An 18,262-nucleotide genomic window follows, 5' to 3' on the forward strand; every position below is an offset into this window, starting at 1 on the left:
CATTTCTGTGATTTGGGTTCGGACTTATCTGGTTGAAGATTTTTCACATAAGCTCGCAGCCCCAAACTTTAAGAAACGACAACTTGGGTTTCTTGCCAAACCACAGTTCATAACGTGTCGTCTCGACGAATTTAGATGGTGCCCTATTTAACGTGAATGTAGCCATCTCTAAAGCATAACCCCAAAACAATAGCGGTAAATCATTGAGAGACATCATAGATCACACCATATCTAATAAAGTGCGGTTACGACGTACGGACACACCATTACGTTGTGATGTTCTAGGTGGCGTGAGTTGCGAAACGATTCCACATTGTTTCAAATGAAGTCCAAACTGATAACTCAAATAGTCACCTCCACGATCAGATCGTAGAAACTTGATTTTCTTGTTACGATGATTTTCCACTTCACTCTGAAATTCTTTGAACTTCTCAAATGTTTCAGACTTATGTTTCATCAAGTAGATATAGCCATATCTGCTCAAATCATCCGTGAAGGTGAGAAAATAACTATATCCGCCACGAGCTTCAATGTTCATTGGACCACATACATCAGTATGTATGATTTCCAATAACTTTGTTGCTCGCGCCATTGATCTGGAGAACGGAGTTTTAGTCATCTTTCCCATGAGGCATGGGTCGCAAGTACCAAGTGGTTGATAATCAAGTGATTACAGAAGTCCATCAGAATGGAGTTTCTTCATGCGCTTTACACCAATATGACCTAAACGGCAGTGCAACAAATAAGTTGCACTATCATTATCAACTCTGCATCTTTTGGCTTCAATATTATGAACATGTGTATCACTACTATCAAGATTTAGTAAAAATAGACCACTCACAATGGGTGCATGATAATAAAAGATATTACTCATATAAATAGAACAACCATTATTCTCTGATTTAAATGAATAACCGTCTCGCATCAAACAAGATCCAGACATAATGTTCATGCTCAACGCTGGCACCAAATAACAATTATTCAGGTCTAAATCTAATCCCGATGGTAGATGTAGAGGTAGCGTGCCGACGGCGATCACATCAACTTTGGAACCATTTCCCACGCGCATCGTCACCTCATCCTTAGCCAATATTCCCTTAATCTGTAGCCCCTGTTTCGAGTTGCAAATGTTAGCTACTGAACCAGTATCAAATACCCAGGCACTACTGCAAGCATTAGTAAGGTACACATCAATAACATGTATATCAAATATACCTTTCACTTTGCCATCCTTCTTCTCCGCCAAATACTTGGGGCAATTCCGCTTCTAGTGACCAGTTCCTTTGCAGTAGAAGCACTCAGTCTCAGGCTTAGGTCCAGACTTGGGTTTCTTCACTTGAGCAGCAACTGGCTTGCTGTTCTTTTTGAAGTTCCCCTTCTTCCCTTTACCCTTTTTCTTAAAACTGGTGGTCTTTTTGACCATCAACACTTGATGCTCTTTCTTGATTTCTACCTCCGCAGCCTTTAGCACTTCGAAGAGCTCAGGAATCGTCTTATCCATCCCTTGCATATTATAGTTCATCACGAAGCTCTTGTAGCTTGGTGGCAGTGATTCAAGAACTCTGTCAATGACACTATCATCAGGAAGATTAACTCCCAATTGAGTCAAGTGGTTGTGGTACCCAGACATTCTGAGTATATGTTCACTGATAGAACTATTCTCCTCCATCTTGCAGCTCTAGAACTTATTGGAGACCTCATATCTCTCAATCCGGGCATTTGCTTGAAATATTAACTTCAACTCCTGGACCATCTCATATGATCCATGACGTTCAAAATGTCGCTGAAGTCCCGGTTCTAAGTCGTAAAGCATGGCACACTGAACTATCGAGTAGTCATCAGCTTTGCTCTGCAAGGTGTTCATAACATATGGCGTTGCTCCTACAGCGGGTTTGTCACCTAGCGGTGATTCTAGGTTGTAATTCTTCTATGCGGCAATGAGGATAATCCTCAAGTTACGGACCTAGTCCGTGTAGTTGCTACAATCATCTTTCAACTTAGCTTTCTTTAGGAACGCATTAAAATTCAATGGAACAACAGCACGGGCCATCTACACTAGTAGAAAACGGACCATTAGCACCGGTTTGTAAGGGCCTTTAGTGCTGGTTATGGAACCGGCACTAAGGTTTCGGCACGAACCGGCGCTAAAGTGCCACCACGTGGCTTCAGCTTGCGCCCTGGTACGGGGGACCTTTAGTACCGGTTGGTGTTACCAACCGGTACTAAAGGTTTTTTTTGAATTTTTTTTTGAAAATTTTGGAAAAAAAATTTGTTTTTTTTTATTTTTAATTTTTCTAAACTATTTGATGATTTAGTCTCTAATCACCTCTCTTAACTGCTCAAGTGTGGATCACTCATTCCAAATCATCTAACTTTCCGACCGGTCACCCATCCCTCTCACTACTCTAGCCCGAGCACGCTTAACTTTCAGGTTCTATTCTCCTTCGTTTCCGAGTCTGCACTTGTTGTTTTCTGACAATAGTAAGATGTCAATCCTATTAACCTTCAGGAATTTTGCTTGAGCATGAAGTGACACATTTCACTGTTTGAGTTTGAAACTATTGTTTTAAAAAACAATAATTATTTAGTAACACTAATATTTCTTAAATAATTAGTTTGACCATTGTTTGACCACAGTTTGACCACAGTTTGACCAGATTTGACCAAAATTGAAATAACTAAAATAATTATTTAGTAACACTAATATTCTAGAATAATTAGTTTGACCATTGTTTGACCACAGTTTGCCCACTGTTTGAATATTTTTTAATTTTTTCCACTCTAGATCTTAAAAGCCCCGTAACTTTTTTTCTATTAGGTTTTTGAGGATTTTGCAAATGTTTAACGGGGTTTCCCCGTTAAATTCGGATGTAACTTTTCAAGTAGATGATTTTTCATATAAAAAACTTTTTCATCCGACTTAGTATGCAAAAGTTATGCCCATTTTTACAAATTTCAGAGAGATTTTGCAAATAAAGTCAAAATTCACATTTGCAAATTTTCCCAACAACTAGACCACATATCACATGAGAAACTTATTTTCTTTTATTTTTTTTGACATTTCCATTATTTTCTTTTATTTATAGGTTAGACCCCTTTAGTACCGGTTCGTGCCACGAACCGGTACTAAAGGTGATCGTGGGGCCCCGGCCTGACGCCAGCCTGCCACCACCCCTTTAGTGCCGGTTCGTGCCACGAAACGGTACTAAAGGTTCAACATGAACCGGCATTAATACAAATCCATTCGAACCGGCACTAATGGTACCATTAGTACCGGCTCAAATACAAACCGGCACTAATGTGCTTCACGTATGACCCTTTTTCTACTAGTGCTATCTACAACAACATAGACATGCAAAATACTATCAGGTACTAAGTTCATGATAAATTAAAGTTCAATTAATCAAATTACTTAAGATATCCCACTTAGATAGACATCTCTCTAATCATCTAAGTGATCACGTGACCATATCAACTAAACCATGTCCGATCATCACGTGAGATGGAGTAGTTTTCAATGGTGAACATCACTATGTTGATCATATCTACTATATGATTCACGCTCGACCTTTCGGTCTCTAGTGTTCCAAGGCCATATCTGCATATGCTAGGCTCGTCAAGTTTAACCCGAGTATTCTGTGCAAAACTGGCTTGCACCCGTTGTATGTGAACGTAGAGCTTATCACACCCGATCATCACGTGGTGTCTCGGCACAACGAACTGTAGCGATGGTGCATACTCAGGGAGAACACTTATACCTTGAAATTTAGTGAGAGATCATCTTATAATGCTACCGTCAAACTAAGCAAAATAAGAGCATCTCCAGCCGTTGGCCCCTAGGGGGCTCCTAAAATCGCCGCCTGGGGGCTAGCCGGCGCAAAAAAAGGGTCTAGGGCGAGTTGGTCCCCAGTCGCCGGCCCAGGGCCGCCCCCAGACGCGTCTAATTTAAAAAAACGTTCCGTGAAGTTCGGTTAAACACGGCTAAATTTTGGCAACTTTGGCATATATTGGACATGTTAGCGACGCGCTACATAGCAAATATAACTAAAAAAGAAATCGCTAAATGTCGAGTAGTCGCCGTCGTCGCCGCCATCCCCGCCGTCGTCCTCGTCATCGGCCTTCTCCTCCTTGACCCGTCCGTCCCTGCTGGACCCCTGCCCGGCATCGCCATGGCAGACTAGTGGCAGCGGCGGTGGCGCGTCGTTGTCATCGCTTTCGTCGAGGACGACGACTCCTCCTTCACCACGGCCTCGACAGTGCTGCTCGAAGTGCCGCAGGGCGGCGCACTGGCGCTCCCTGTCCATCTTCAGGAAGTCCTCGCGCGCCCATTTCAGGGATGCCTCGTCGTCGAGCTCCACGACGCCGTGCTCCATCTTCATGGCGGGGAGCCCCGGCTCCGTCTTTGGCTTGACGAAGCGCGGAGGAGCCGACGACAAGGCGCGCCGGCCTCCCTCATTGATGACGATGCCGGTGATGCGAGTGCGCCGGCCGAGCGGCTTCTCCGCCGCGGGCTCGACGTTGACGTCGAGCAGCACCGGAGAGCTGGAAGAGTGGGAAGAAGACCGTGAGGAAGAGTGCGAGGACCAAGACGAGGAGGAGCCGAACCTCCTGGACATCCATTGCCCGGCGCGTCGGCGGTGGGCGGGGGCCCCGCCGGGGGAGGGTATGCCAGTGGCGGGGTCTTGCCGCCCTCAAGGTGCGTCAGCACGCCCTCGAGCGTGCGGCCGGGGACGCCCCACCACGCACGGCGCTCTCTATTCTTCGTGCCGCCCACTACCCGCGCCCCGTTGGTGGACGCCAGCCTATGCTCCTGACGACGCTCGAAGTACGCCGCCCAGGCCGCGTCGTTGTCGGCAGCGTACTGGGGGAGGGCGAGCTGCTCGTCGGTGAGGGAGGCTTGCACGAGCTCTACCTCGGCGGCAAAGTAGGGGGCACGCGCCACGGCGTCGGGCAGCAGGGGAATAGGCACTGCCCCGTTGCTGAGCCACCACCCCGTTGGCCGCCGCCTTGTCGCCGGGGAAATGTTCGGCCATCGTCAGGGATGTCGGAGTGCTCGGAGGGCTCGGAGGCGGCATACGGGAGAGGGAGGACTCTGCGGCGGCGCACGGGAGAGGGAGAGCTCGGCGGCTAGGGCTGGTGTGGCCAGAGGCGAGGGAGGCCACCAGCTTATATAGCCGCGCCCGTGTGTATGCATGCGCGGGAGGGGAGGCGTCGCCGCACCGCCCGGTGACGCGCCGCCCATGAATAATCAATGGCAAGGCTGACCGGCGGCGGCAACGCGGCAGCCTTGGCATTGATTCCCGCGGGAACCGAGGCGATAAGGGCGATGAAGCGCCGGTCTCGCTGACTCGGTGGGCCCGCGGCTGCTTCCCGCCGAAACAACTCGCCCGGGCGCCCCTAGCGCGCCGGGTTCAGCCTAGGTCCGCCGGTGCTCATTTAGGCCCAGGATGGCGAAAATCAGGCTCCTGGGGCGCATCTGGGCCGTTTTTCGGTGCCGGCGCGAAAAAATCGCCCTCGGAGGCCTTTCTAGGGGCGCGGCTGGAGATGCTCTAAGATGCATAAAGGATAAACATCACATGCAATCAATATAAGTGATATGATATGTCCATCATTATCTTTTTCCTTTGATCTCCATCTCCAAAGCACCGTCATGATCACCATCGTCACCGCCTTGACACCTTGATCTCCATCGAAGCATCGTTGTCGTCTCACCAACTATTGCTTCTACGACTATCGCTACTGCTTAGTGATAAAGTAAAATAATTACATGGCGATTGCATTTCATACAATAAAGCGACAACCATATGGCTCCTGCCAGTTGCCGATAACTGTGTTACAAAACATGATTATCTCATACAATAAAATTTAGCATCATGTCTTGACCATAACACATCACAACATGCACTGCAAAAACAAGTTAGACGTCCTGTACTTTGTTGTTGCAAGTTTTACGTGGCTGCTACGGGCTGAGCAAGAACCATTCTTACCTACGCATCAAAGACCACAACGCAGTATAGTGATTGATTTTCGATCTTCAGAAAGAACCCTATTCAGAGAATCTGATTCAACTAAAACGGGAGAAACAGACACCCACTAGCCACCTGTGTGCGATGTACGTCGGTAGAACCAGTCTCGCGTAAGCGTACGCGTAATGTCGGTCTGGGCCGCTTCATCGAACAATGCCGCTGAATCAAGAATCAACTAGTGAGGGCAACCAATATGTATATACCCACGCCCACAACTCCTTTGTGTTCTACTCGTGCATATAACATCTACGCATAAACCTGGCTCGGATGCCACTGTTGGGGAATGCAGTAATTTCAAAAAAATTCCTACGCACACATAAGATCATGGTGATGCATAGCAACGAGAGTGGAGAGTATCATCTACGTACCCTCATAGACCGTAAGCGGAAGCATTATGACAACGCGGTTGATGTAGTCGTACGTCTTCACGATCGACTGATCTAGTACCGAAGATACGGCACCTCCGAGATCTGCACACGTTCGGCTCAGTGACGTCCGGTGAACTCATGATCCAGTAGAGCTTCGAGGGAGAGATTCGTCAACACGACGGTGTGATGACGGTGATGATGTTGCTACCGGAACAGGGCTTCTCCTAAGCACCGCTACGATATTACTGAGGTGGATTATGGTGGAGGGGGGCACTGCACACGGATTGTGTGTCCATGGGGTGCCCCCCTCCCCCGTATATAAAGGAGTAGAGGAGGGGGAGGGGGTTGGCCTCTCTAGGAGCGCCCCAAGGGAGTCCTACTCCCACCGGGAGTAGGATTCCCCCTTCCCTTTGTTGGTTCTATGATAGAAGGAAGGAGGAGGAAGAAGAAAGGAAAGGGGGGCCCGGCCCCCTCCCAATTTGGATTGGGCTTGGGGGGGGCTCCCCCTCCTTTTCTTCTTTGCGCTCTCTTTCACTAAGGCCCAATAAGTCCCATATACCTCCCGGGGGGTTCCGGCAACCTCCCGGTGCTCCGGTATACTCCCGATTTCACCCGGAACCATTCCGATGTCCAAACATAGGGTTCCAATATATCATTCTTTATGTCTCGACCATTTCTAGACTCCTCGTTATGTCCGTGATCAAATCCGGGACATCAAACTACCTTCGGTACATCAAAACACATAAACTCGTAATACCGATCGTCACCGAACGTTAAGTGTGCGGACCCTACGGGTTCGAGAACTATGTATACATGACCGAGACATGTCTCCGGTCAATAACCAATAGCGGAACCTGGATGCTCATATTGATCGTCTACGTTAAGTTGTTCCCTTTGTCACCGGTATGTTACTTGTACGAGATTCGATCGTCGGTATCTCAATACCTAGTTCAATCTCGTTACCGGCAAGTGTCCTTACTCATTCTGTAATGCTACATCTCGTAACTAACTCATTAGCTACATTGCTTGCAAGGTTTATAGTGATGTACATGACCGAGAGGGCCCAGAGATACCTCTCCGACAATCGGAGCGACAAATCCTAATCTTGATCCATGCCAACTCAACAAACACCATCGGAGACACCTGTAGATCACCTTTATAATCACCCAGTTACTTTGTGACATTTGGTAGTACACAAAGTGTTCCTCCAGTATTCGGGAGTTGCATGATCTCATAGTCATCGGAACATGTATAGTTATGGAGAACACAATAGCAACAAACAAAATGATCATCGTGCTAAGCTAACGGATGGGTCAATTCAGTAACATCATTCTCTAATGATGTGATCCCGCTTATTAAATGACAACTCTTTGTCCATGGCTAGGAAACTTAACCATCTTTGATTAACGAGCTAGTCAAGAAGAGGCATACTAGTGGCACTCTGTTTGTTTATGTATTCACACATGTACTAAGTTTCCGGTTAATACAATTCTAGCATGAATAATAAACATTCATCATGATATAAGCAAATACAAATAACAACTTTATTATTGCCTCTAGGGCATATTTTCTTCAAGAGAATCCTCAAATAGCTACCTATTTACTTAACTACTCGCTTTATCTTCACTTATATCTTTTTGGACTAGCTTGTCATTTACTCTTGTGCTTCACTCGTATCCTATGAGTAAACTGTTGAATGAATTGAATATAATGAAGTTGAAATTATATGTTCATAGCATACCTAGTAGTAGCTTCACATTGGGGTTTAGAATGTTAAAGTTGAAATCTTTTGAAGCTTGGCAATCACAATATTGGTCATACAAGCAATTCATGAATGATTACTATAAGGAAGGGAACTTTCGCATGCAAATACACTATCTTGGAAATCTTTTGTGATTGTGAGCCCCCATCAAAATAGTATATGCCAAAATTGTTGACATTGGACAAGGAAGACAACATACTGATTTATGTTTGTTCATATTCACATAGAAGCTACTTTCTCATAGATCCTTCCACATGTGGTGCTTGCCCCCCATCTATGGTAGCCAAAAATTCCGCACCAAGTAGAGACACTACTTGTGCATCCAAAAAACCTCAAACACAAATCTTATTTTCAAGAGTCCACCATACCTACCTAAGGATTGAATAAGATCCTTCAAGTAAGTTGTCATCGGTGCAATAAGGCAATAAAAATTGCTTCTAAAAAGTGTTAGATCATTTAGTGTAAGACAAAATTGAGCGTTGTACGAACTTGTGATGGCAAAGAATAAAAGCGACAGACTGCATAATAAAGTTGCTATCATAAGTGGCAATATAATGTGACGTTCTTTTGCACTAAGGGGTTGAGTATAGAAACAAATAAGTTCATGGCACCCTCTGCTTCCCTCTGCGAAGGGCTTATCTTTTACTTTTATGTATTCACTTTCATGCAAGAGACAAAGTTTTTCTCTCTATTCCTTTTTATTTTTCTCTTTTGGCAAGCATCATGTGGTGGGGAAAGATCTAGGCAGATATATCCAGTTGGATATGGGTAGCATGAGTTATCATTGTTGACATCACCCTTGAGGTGAATACGTTGGGAGGCGAAACAATAAGCCCCTATATTTCTATTTTCCGATTGAAACGTTTTGCTCATGTGTACGCAGTGAGTGTTAGCAACCATAGAAGACTATATGATGGTTGAGTATGTGGAGCTCTTTCTTAGACTTCGTTGAAGACTTTGTTGAATAAGTTGAATTACAATTGCTTGGTGACTGAGAACATAGGTTGTTGAGTTTCAAGAGGATTCATTGTTTGAACCTTATCATGTGAATTGGTTGCTACTCTGTCATGATGAGTTTTATGAGAAATAATTGTTGTTATGATGCTAGGAAAAGTGATTGAAATTTTCATTGATCAAACTTGTGCACATTGCTAGCATTCACACTTCAAAATTATTTTCTTTATCATCTACCTACTCGAGAACGAGTAGGAATTAAGATTGGGGATGCTGATACACTAGTAGAAAACGGGCCTTTTGTTCCAGTTCCAGAGGGCCTTTAGTCCCAGTTCTGGAACCGGGACAAAAGGGTCGGGACTAAAGCCCCCCCCCCCCTTTTGTCCCGGTTGTGTTAATAACCGGGTCCAAAGGCCCTCCACGTGGTCGCTCTTTGTGCATGGGCTGGAGAACCTTTAGTCCTAGTCGTGTTACCAACCGGTACTAGAGGCACCACCTTTAGTCCCGGTAGGTGTTACCAACCGAGACTAGAGGAATTTTTTAAAAAAAAATTCAATTTTTTTTTCAAATTTTTAGTTTGTTTCTCATGTTCTTCCGATTTTCAAATCTTTGAATTATTTGACAATTTAATCTCTAATCACCACTCCTCTGATCTCTAATCAACACTCATTCAAAATCGTCTAACTTCCCGGCCGGTCACCCATCCTCTCACTACCCGTAGGTCTTGATGTCACATGATTTAATTTTTTGAATTCCAGACAATTATTAAAATAAACAACAAGGATAGACAAACAACAATGATTAATTTAAAAACTCAAAAAATACTTCAAAAAATGGAAAAAAATTACAAAACAATTCTTTGAAAAACAGAAAAAATCTAAAATAATACAAAAAGTTCAAAATAAAGTAAGTAATAATAATATTGAATTTCAATGAAAATAAAGTAAGTAATAATATTATTAACATTATTATGCCATTTTTTGATTTAATATCTGTAAATCGAAATTCGACAAATAATATATCCATTATTACCAGAAAAATATGACCATGATGTCACACACTTCACTGTTTGAGTTTGAAATTATTATGCTAAAAAACATTAATTATTTAGTAACACTAATATTTATTGAATAAGTAGTTTGACCATATTTCATTTTTTTAACTTATATTAACTGAAGAAGTTTTGTGTGTTCAATATGAACCATTCAAAGCCACATCCTTTAATTTCAACTCTTTTTGACTTCATTTACTATTTTTTTCATGCATTTAATGATTCTTTGAGCTAAATTTGCCTGAAATTGAAAAGCACTATAAATGAACTCTGAAAAGGTTGGAAGTCGGCATGGTATCATCATTTCACCCAACTAGCTTGTGCTAAAAAGTTGAGAGGGTTATGGAAAAAATTGAATGCACTTCGTGTACAAACTGGACCGTCTCTTTCAAAGTAACAAGGTTTAGGAAGAAAACTCAGTTGTTACAAAGACATTTCATTTTTTTAATCTTATTTCAACTCCGGAATATTTGTGTGTTAATATGAACCATCCAAAGCCACATTCTTAAATTTCAACCCTTTTTGACTTCATTTGCTATTATTTCATGCATTTAATGATTATTTGAGCTAAATTAGCCTGAAATTTAAAAGCATTGCAAATAAACTCTGAAAACCTTAAACCCGGGACTTAAAACGTCTAAAACTGTATTCTAAACAGTAAACATTAAAGGTTCAAACTCTACAACCTAACCCTAAACTTGGAAATCTAAACCCTAGCCCCAAACCCTAAAACGTCCAAAAACTCCATTTTCCCTTTGGAATATTGTCATTCCAAAAATTGTCCTAAACCCTAAACCCAGGACTTAAAACGTCGGAAACTCTATGCTAAACAGTAAACACTAAGGGTTTAAACCATAAAACCTAACCCTAAACTCTGAAATCTAAACCCTAGCCCTAAATGGAAAACTTAAAAAATTGTCGAAACGGAAAACTTGTTCTGCAAATTTTGATATATTATTTGTATTTTTCTGAATTAGGATGATTTAGTTATGATTTTTCCAAGTTTAATGTGGTAAAAGGCTTTTGTCCCGGTTGGTGTCTCGAACCAGGACTAAAGATAGACATTTAGTCCCGCTTAAAGACACCAACAGGGCTAGGAGAAAAAACATTTGAAAAAAATGGAAAAAAATGAATTTTGATGGACCAGAAGAAACCTTATGGGCCAGAGATGCACCAGGGCGTGCCCCCCGGGGGGCACAACCCACCAGGGCGTGCCTGGGCCCCCAGGCGCGCCATGGTGGGTTGTGCCCACGTCGGTGGCCTCTGGCACCCTCTCTTTGCACTACAAATCACCAAATATTTCCAAAACCCTCGGGGTTAACCTAGATCAGAAGTTCCACCGCCGGAAGGCTCTGTAGCCACCGAAAACCAATCTAGACACCATTCCGGCACCTTGTCAGAGGGGGAATCTTCACCGGTGGCCATCTTCATCATCCCGGCGGCCACCACGATGAGGAGGGAATAGTGCACCCTCGGGGCTAAGGGTTTGTACCAGTATCGATGTGTTTAATCTCTCTCTCTCTCGTGTTCTTGAGATGCAAATGTATCGCCGGCTTTGTTTTCCGGTCTCTATCTTGTTGTCATGAATTGAGTTTTCCTTTGAGATTTCGTTTTATCGGATTGAATACTTTTATGGATTTGAGAAAACTTGATGTATGTCTTGCATATGAATACTCGTGGTGACAATGGGGCATCGTATTGATTCACTTGATATATGTTTTGGTACTCACTCGCTTATTCTCAAGGTGGCATTGGGGTAATCTATGCATAGGGGTTGATGCACGTTCTTGTCTTTGTTTCTCCGGTAGAATTTTGGGGCACTCTTTGAAGTTCTTTGTGTTGGATTGAGTATTATGAATCTGAAATTCTTTGATGCATATCGTATAATTAACTCATGGATACTCGTGGTGACATTGGAGTATCTAGGTGACATTAGAGTTTGTTGATGTGTGTCATATGGTGTTATTTTAGTATGAACTCTTGATTAGATTGATTGGAAAGAATAGCTTGCTGTTATTTTAGTATGAACTCTAGGATAGATTGATCGGAAAGAATAGCTTTGAGGTGGTTTCATACCCTACAAACAATTCTTCTATGTTCTCCACTAGATAGGAACTTTGGAGTGATTCTTCATTGCATATTGAGGGATGGTTATGTGATCCAATTATATTAGCATTGTTGAGAGATTGCACTAGCGAAAGTACGGACCGTATGCCTCATTTTCAAGTATTGTAATACCGTTTCTGCTCACTTTTGTTACTTGCTACCTTGCTCTTTTTTATTGTTCCTGTTACAAAAACCAATATCTATTATCATTACTACAATTTTATTACCATCTGTACGCCGAACTAGTGCACCTATACAATTTACCATTATATTTGGTGTGTTGGGACACAAGACACTTTTTGTTATTTGGTTGGAGGGTTGCTTGAGAGAGACCTTCTTCATCCTACACCTCCCACGGATTGATAAACCTTAGGTCATCCACTTGACGGAAAATTGCTAGTATCGTACAAAACTCTGCACTAGGAGGCTCAACATGAGTCTACAAGAATAAAGTTGCGTATCAGACATCATGGGCCCACAGGCCTGACCGGGCCCTCCTAGGCCTATAAAGCTTCCGCTTTTGCGATGCAGAAGGCACGCCGTCGGCGTCGCTACCCCCGGTCCGAGCTGCTTCTCTACCTCACCACGCAAAAGACAACGAAGCCACGTTGGGAACTGACCTGCTAAGACCCAGATAGGGCCCGCAGGACCCAGATCTGAGCTCGGGATGCGCCACCGGCCACCCCGCGCCACCACGCCGCCCTGCCACCACGGAGTAGCACTACCACCACGTACGCCACCGGCCACCCCGCTGGGTCACCGGACCGCTGCCTTGCCGAGCGACGCCGCCACCTCCCCCCGCCCCGACGTGGGAGGACACGCGCGGGAAGAGGAGATCCTGCCGCCGGCGACAGCATGGGAGAGGTGGAGGGAAGAGAGGCCGAGGGCCGAGGCGAGGGAGCCACCCCGGCCGGCTGTCGAAGAGGCAGCGCGAGGGCAGAAAGAGAGAAGGGGAAGGAAGGGCGGGGGAAGGGGGCCCGGATCCGATCCGCAAGCTGGCGAGGGCCGCCGGATCCCGCCGGATATGGGCTAGGGAGGTGGCGGCTGCGAGGGTTTCGTAGGGAGGGAGAGTCGCGAGAGCACGAGCTTGTCTATCTGGATAGCCTCAAAACCTCCATTCCACCTCCTTTCCCAGGTACTCCTCCACAAGGGTTGGATAGATAGGATTGAAAACAGAAAATACTCGTTTCCACGCATTGGGTTGTTAGCAGATCTGGTCCGGAGAGACCTGTACCATTCGCCAGAAAGCCCACGGAGAGGCCTTTAGCTGAAAGGCAACACTGGTCGGCGGAAGAGCGAATGCACAATTAGCACTAGGGGTCGCCTGAGGTCATCTCATGCAGTGGGCGGCGGAGTGGCTCGCCAAGGTCACATGTGGCGGAATCAATGGGGACGCGTGGTACTATCGATGGGGTCAGGGCGGTGTCACCGAGATTGTCGGTCGATTCCGTGGGGTAGAACCGGATGCGACACAGGGTACCGTCGATGAGGTCAGTGCATCACTCGGCATGGGTGGTTGACCAGTCTCGCATGGCAGCGTTGCTGCGCTCGCCAGATTACTCTCGATCGAGGAGGGTCGGGCTAATGGATATAGGCTGCTGGTGGACTTTCTATTTTGATTAGGGTGAATCGTCTGTTACGGATGGCAGAAGGGGAAGCGAACAGAGGATGTACGCGGGAACTGTGCCTTTAAAGATTTTTTTCTCTACTAGGGTTGATGTGGCAACTTGTGGTCGGGCTCTCTAGTAACCTGGTAACTGAACAATGATGTGGCAGGGCCGCTGAGATGAATAGGCTGCATGTCAAGAGATATAACATAGTGAAGATGTGCTATTTAGTTATTATATATTGGAGATGACCATGTTTTTGTCTGTCCACTCTGCTTTCTGGTTGGCACGCTCAACATTTCTACATTCATGGATTGTTTCATCATCTGCTTGATAGGCCCTGAACTGAGTCCGGTAGGAAGAACATGTAGTATAGTACTATGCACACCCTGTCTGCCATCCATTTTCCACCTGACCTGATAGAGTCAGGCACCCGGCCCGTTCAGGATTTTTTTAAACACAGTACAGATGCAAGCAAAAAAAAGGATTTAGCATCACTAGTAGAAAACAGGGCTATGGTCCAGGCCGGCTCAGCCCATTAGTCCCGGTTCAGTGTAGAACCGGGACTAATGTGGGCATTGGTCCCGGTTCGTGAGCCCAGGGGGCCGGCCGTACCACGTGGGCCATTGGTCCCGGTTCGTCTGGACCTTTTGGTCCCGGTTGGTGGGACGAACCGGGACCAATGGGCCTCGCTCCTGGCCCACCACCATTGGTCCCGGTTGGTGGCCTGAACCGGGACCAAAGGCTCCCCTTTAGTCCCGGTTCTTGCCACAAACCGGGACCAATGAGGTGCCTATATATACCCTCGCCCGCGAGCAGAGCACTGGAGTGCTCTGTTTTTCTCTGGCCGGCGAGGGGAGGGGTTTGTGGTGCTCTAGCTCACCTCCTATGCACATGAGGTGTTCGATGGAATGCCCGAGCCACACTACATAAACTTTCTCCTCTCGAAGCTCGACCTCCAAGCTCCATTTTCCTCGAGATTTGTCTAGATTTAGCGGTCCGTCACGCCCCGTCCCCGTCTTCACCGCCGTCGATCACCCGCGCTGATCTCATCACCGACACCACCATGGTGAGCCTCTTGTTCTTATCTTCTTTCTGAAAGGAAAAATATTCTTACTTGTCTGTTTAGATAGATACTTGTATCATTTTCTTACATTTATTATTGCATCTTATATAGTGCGATGGTTTTGGTATCCGCCCCCGTCGGCCCTCGTCCTGTCTATGATTCGGATTTGGTATGTATATTATCTTCATAACTATTGGTTCATTTATTGTTTATGAAAATTATGCCGACCAACGTGACATAGATTTTATTTATCTAGGATGTATGTGAATCGGAAATGTCAACCGACCCTATTGTCGAGAGGTTAAATTTAGTTGAAGAAGAAAACAATTTGTTGAAGGAAAAAATAAAAAAAATTGAGGAGGAGAAGATGATATTGGAGTTGCATGTTGCGGATGTCGTCGATGCTCACAAGATCAAGATGGATGCAATGCGCTTGAAGATTAGAAATATTAGAAAATATGCCATTCATACCGAGGCTTGGTATCATTATGCCGTTGGATCAATTGTTACCTTGGTTGCGATTATGATCGCATTTGTTTTCGCATTGAAATGTTTTACATAGTTTCAATGTATGGTTTAATTAATTAGATGCTCTGGAGAGCTATATGTTGTTAGATGAGAACTATGTATGCACTTTGGTTTTAATGTGATGATGAACTTCTATTAATTTGGACACTTAATTATATATAATGCACGCAGATGAAACCGGCAATGGATGTACGGTGACAGACACACCCGCGAGTACATTAAGGGCGTGCATGAGTTTCTCGATGCGGCTGAGGCAAACAAGCAGAATGGTTTTATGTGTTGTCCATGCACTGAATGTGGGAATACGAGGTCTTACTCTAACCGGAAAATCCTTCACTCCCACCTGCTTTACAAGGGTTTCATGCCACACTATAATGTTTGGACGAGGCACGGAGAAATAGGGGTTATGATGGAAGACGGCGAAGAAGAAGAGTACGATGACAACTATGTGCCCCCTGAATACGGTGATGCTGCAACGGGGGGAGCTGGTGAAGATCAAGAGGAACCAGACGATGTGCCCAATGACTGCGCACGGGTGAAGCTGCTGAAGATCAAGAGGAACCAGACGATGTGCCCGATGATGATGATCTCCGCCGGGTCATTGTCGATGCAAGGACGCAATGCATTAGTCAAAAGGAGAAGCTGATCGATGTGTTAGAGGATCACAAAAAAGGGTTATACCCCAATTGCGAAGATGGCAACACAAAGCTCGGTACCGTACTGGAATTGCTGCAGTGGAAGGCAGAGAATGCTGTGGCTGACAAAGGATTTGAGAAGCTACTGAAAATATTGAAGAAGAAGCTTCCAAAGGATAACGAATTGCCCGACAGTACATACGCAGCAAAGAAGGTCGTATGCCCTCTAGGATTGGAGGTGGAGAAGATACATGCATGCCCTAATGACTGCATCCTCTACCGCGGTGCATACAAGGATCTGAACGCATGCCCGGTATGCGGTGGATTGCGGTATAAGATCAGACGAGATGACCCTGGTGATGTTGACGGCGAGCCCCCCAGGAAGAGGGTTCCTGCGAAGGTGATGTGGTATGCTCCTATAATACCACGGTTGAAGCGTCTGTTCAGAAACGAAGAGCAAGCCAAGTTGATGCGATGGTATAGTGAGAACCAAAAGAAAGATGGGAAGTTGAGAGCACCCGCTGACGGGTCGCAGTGGAGAAAAATCGAGAGAAAGTACTGGGATGAGTTTGCAAAGGACCCAAGGAATCTATGGTTTGCTTTAAGCGCGGATGGCATTAATCCTTTCGGGGAGCAGAGCAGCAATCACAGCACCTGGCCCGTGACTCTATGTATGTATAACCTTCCTCCTTGGATGTGCATGAAGCGGAAGTTATTATGATGCCAGTTCTCATCCAAGGCCCTAAGCAACCCGGCAACGAAATTGATGTGTACCTAAGGCCATTAGTTGAAGAACTTTTACAGCTGTGGAATGGAAAAGGTGTACTTACGTGGGATGAGCACAGATAGGAGGAATTTAACCTTAAGGCGTTGCTGATTCGTGACCATCAACGATTGGCTCACTCTCAGTAACCTTTCAGGACAGACAAACAAAGGATACCACGCATGCACGCACTGTTTAGATGACACTGAAAGTATATACCTGGACAAATGCAGGAAGAATGTGTACCTGGGCCATCGTCGATTTCTTCCGACCAACCATCAATGTCGAAAGAAAGGCAAGCATTTCAAAGGCGAGGCAGATCACCGGAAGAAGCCCGCCATGCGCACCGGTGATCACGTGCTTGCTATGGTCAATGATTTACACTACGTAATCTTTGGAAAGGGTCCCGGTGGACTAGCTGTTCCGAATGACGCTGAGGACACGCACCCATGTGGAAGAAGAAATCTATATTTTAGGACCTACCCTACTGGAAAGACCTAGAGGGTTCGCCTCAATCCGTGATGCACGTGACGAAGAACCTTTGCGTGAATCCTGCTAGGCTCTGTGGGCGTGTATAGGGAAGACAAAAGATACACTTGAGGCACGGAGGATGCTAGCGCACCGCAGTAGGACTACGAGCGTGCGGAAACGTTCTCGGCAGCGACAGGAGCACGGGGCATACCTGCCGAAGCAGAGTATGAAGTGCGGGCCTCCTTCCCAGCTACGCGTCGGCAGTCCGAGGACAGGGTATACAGGGACAGAAAGTCGCCTTCTGTTCTGGACATGTCTTTGGCGCCAGCTGTTGTAGGAGACGCGCATCCACTGGCTGCACCGCCGCTGGAGATTGGAGTCAAGGAATGAAGTAAGCAATGACTGTCCAGAATGAAACAGTATCAGAGCTTAAGAGTCGATGACTTCCGGCCACGAGGAATTATACTCCAGACGGAGCTCCTCTGTGCGAGATCCCGGACGGAAGCCTGTGGAGGAGCCGGAGGGGTGGGTCCTCTGCCCTATCGTGGGCGTGTACTCGTGCGTGGTGGCTGAGAAACCGTACCCCGGAGTATAGTGCAGATGAGCGAGCGTGCATTCTCGCAATGGAATCACTCAGAAAGGTAATCGAATCCAGAAGAGTCGGACACGAAGCGCTAGAGGAGCACGTGGAGCGAAATTCTGTCAGCTGTTGCGAGCTTGGGCCCGAGCCGTGCACCTTGTCAATATCATGACCGACCCACGTCCGAGTTCACTCGAGGTCGACACGAGAGGTCAGGAGCCTGGGGCCGGTATTTATTGCTACGAGCATGGTTTCCGCTTTTGAGAGGGTTTCATGGGGATCCAAAGAACATGTCCGCTAACCCCGCCGCGTAAGGCACCAGAAGGAGCAGCTCACAGTGTGGCC

This window comes from Triticum urartu, chromosome 3 (genome assembly GCF_003073215.2).
Source record: "Triticum urartu cultivar G1812 chromosome 3, Tu2.1, whole genome shotgun sequence".
Classification (NCBI taxonomy): domain Eukaryota; kingdom Viridiplantae; phylum Streptophyta; class Magnoliopsida; order Poales; family Poaceae; genus Triticum; species Triticum urartu.